The sequence below is a fragment of the Arachis duranensis genome, unplaced genomic scaffold, assembly GCF_000817695.3.
Source record: "Arachis duranensis cultivar V14167 unplaced genomic scaffold, aradu.V14167.gnm2.J7QH unplaced_Scaffold_633524, whole genome shotgun sequence".
Taxonomy (NCBI): domain Eukaryota; kingdom Viridiplantae; phylum Streptophyta; class Magnoliopsida; order Fabales; family Fabaceae; genus Arachis; species Arachis duranensis.
Genome location: NW_026264999.1, coordinates 37,617 through 40,485, shown reverse-complemented (window position 1 = coordinate 40,485; position 2,869 = coordinate 37,617). Strand labels below are relative to the sequence as shown.

Below are 2,869 nucleotides of genomic sequence, written 5' to 3'. Positions count from 1 at the left end.
CAAAAAAAGAAATCAAGTAGTAAACGAGTGAAACAAAGTCTGATTGATGCAGAGAAAAGAGAAACATTTTTCCGGCCAGATGGGCGTTGATGTTTTAGACCTTTTCTCGCAAAAATTTTGTATCAATAATCGGCATTCTTTTCGATCTTGTACCTTAGTACACTGAACACCAACCCAATCTCAATGAAGACGGGAAGCGCCTGTGAACATAGAAATTGTCTGTCTAGCTTTCAAGACGAATCTCTTTCTATATGCAATTTCGATAAGAGTCTAGCCAGCTCGTCTCTGCCTTGAGGCCAATAACCAGTGATTCTTTTGTTAACCACATGTAGAATATCTTGTGTAGTCGGGTAGGCTAACGTCAATCCATCTTTCCTTTAGTGTGTAACCGATTTCTATATGTTTAGCTCCCCTTTTTTTCTCTCCTTTTCTTTTGCCCCTCTTTAAAGTAAAGTAGTTACTACTTGAGCCACAGAAGATGCTTTTTGCCCAACAGCCACTTTGGTCATTAAAAAGTTTCATTCATTATTGAATTACAATTATTAGTATGCCCAAGCCCGACGAGGAGAGAATAAGGGGTCAAAGACAGAGGGTCTCAGAGAAATTCAACTAGTAACACACTTTCCAAATCTCAATCTATGATTTAATGAACACAGTTCCTCTCCTGCTGCTTATTGACGAGTGATTAGCTTGGCATTCTCTAAAGAAAGAGGGACCTTCTCTGGTCACTGACACCATCTTTCTTCGATTGAGCCCCCCAACTATGCCCTACCCCCCGTTAGCCTGCTTTTATAGCAAAGCGAGGGAAGAGGAAGAAAAAGTACTCACACTACAAAATGTTTCAAACTTACTTGCCCGGCACACAGCTCTATGCTTCGCATACCTCGTAAGAAAGTATCCAGACTCTCTCTCATCAGTTTGAGATTCCAAGGCCAAGCGCTAGCACCCAGGCTTACGAGCAAGGTCTTTATTTAAAGAATTGGTGGGCTTTTATTTGCCAGATAAGAAGATCTTTTGCCAATTCTAACAATCTCACTCACCTCCTGATTCAATAGATACTGATTCTAGAGCAAGTTATATCCGTATCCAAGACTACATAAGTCATTTTCAACAACAGGGTATAGGAAAAGAGCTAGGAAAGAAGGCGGCATAAACTCTCATTTCTTGTCCTCTTTTCCTTAGTTATATGAAAGCGCCTGCTCTATGGTATGTAAACCAACTGCCTTATTATATTCCTTCCTATGAAAGAACTCAAGCTTAAGCAAGTCCAGTCCACCTCTTTTTAGCTCTCTCTTATAGCGTATAGCACCACTTTCTCCTATCAAGACTTTCTCTCCTTTAAAAAGCCCTTTTCTAAAGGCAAAAGGCCTTAATCATCAGACAGAAAGACCCGATAAAGACAAGAAAAAGGCGTTGAGCAAGGAAATGAAGGCAAAGAAGAGGACAGATCCTTAAGAGCTAGCATCACCGGCACCAGCAGCAAGCCCATTTAAGGGACCTGGCTACTAACCATTTCGAAATCCAAAATGAAATCATCGCGGAGATGAAATCTCTTTACCCAGATCAAGAATGGGACTTTGTGAAACTCAATAGGGATAAATTGAAATCATTTCGGGGGTTGGGGGCCGACAACGCGATCGAGAGTATTCCCTGAAAGAGCTCTCTAAAATGCTTGCCGATTAGAAATCATTTTGAAAGAATGCTTCGCGTGCCAAAACATTTCTTTCTCGATGAGACGAAATTACTTGGGGGGTTAGCCCTTTCAGTTGCTCCTCCGTGGGAGAATACTTTTTCTATTCTACGATCGGTTATTAAAAGAGATTGTTTTTATAAATAATGAATGTTAGCTGATCTGGTAATAACTTGAATCTTTAGGCAATTCTTTAATTTCGCTATGAAGAAAGGAAAGAAGAGATCTGCCATTGTTATAATGCTTGGGATTAGGCTAGCAACTTGCTTTCTATTGAATGATTATGAGAAAAGAATTTTCTTCCATCCTAAGGTGCTGCTAGATGGAAGGATCTTATCAACGTCCATGAATAATAAATCATAGCATAGATCAAACTGCCGAATCGGAAAAATTGGGTGCTATCATATAGCATAGCTTTGTATCGGCTAAGTTCACGAGTTGGAGATAAGCGGACTCGAACCGCTGACATTCGCCACAGGGTAAACCACCGCCTCTCAGGCCCCGACTGATTCTACTATAGAGGCCAACGATAGACAATAACTTCCCCCCGAACACAGCTTACAACTTTCATCGTACTGTGCTCTCCAAAGAGCAACTCTTCTCAAAATCTCAAAAGGTGCTGAGTTGGAATCCCATTCTAACTAAGGATTCTTGTGGTTCCGGAGGATCCAGCTACAGGAGAACCGGGAACGGAGAGCCCCCCTTTCCGCCCGTCTCTTTGGTCTTAAGAATGCTGGTTTTAAGAATGAGTGATTGCCCTTCTCCGACCCTTACTGCCCAACCTGAGAGCGGATAGCTAATGCATTCCGCTTTTTGAACAGGGTTCTATGGTCGGTCCGCGACCCCTGGATGCCGAAGGCGTCCTTGGGGTGATCTCGTAGTTCCTACGGGGTGGAGACGATGGGGTCGGTCCATGGATTTTCTTTCCTTTTGCCGCATTTCGTTCAAAGGGTTGAAGGGAGATAGTGCATCAAGCTGTTCGCAAGGGCCAACTTGATCCTCTTCCCCAGGATCCCTGATGAGGAAACCCTAGGAGAGCTGCCGACTCCAACTACCGTCCATGTACGATCCCTACTAGATCTGACCAACTACCCATCCTACCTCCTCTACGTTCTTGACAGCCCATCTTTGTCTCAGTAGAGTCTTTCAGTGGCATGTTTCGGTCCTCTTTCCCATTAC

General features: G+C 43.0%; 1 long non-coding RNA gene across 1 annotated transcript in view; it reads right to left on the bottom strand.

Annotated features, from left to right (window-relative positions):
- Positions 1 to 2,305: 2,305 nt before the first annotated feature.
- The window catches only part of LOC127744599 (uncharacterized), a 2,450-nt gene continuing 1,886 nt past the window's right edge, over positions 2,306 to 2,869 (bottom strand). The window contains exon 2 of the long non-coding RNA XR_008005575.1: positions 2,306 to 2,728. This is a non-coding gene — a long non-coding RNA (uncharacterized LOC127744599). The remainder of the gene's footprint in view (positions 2,729 to 2,869) is intronic.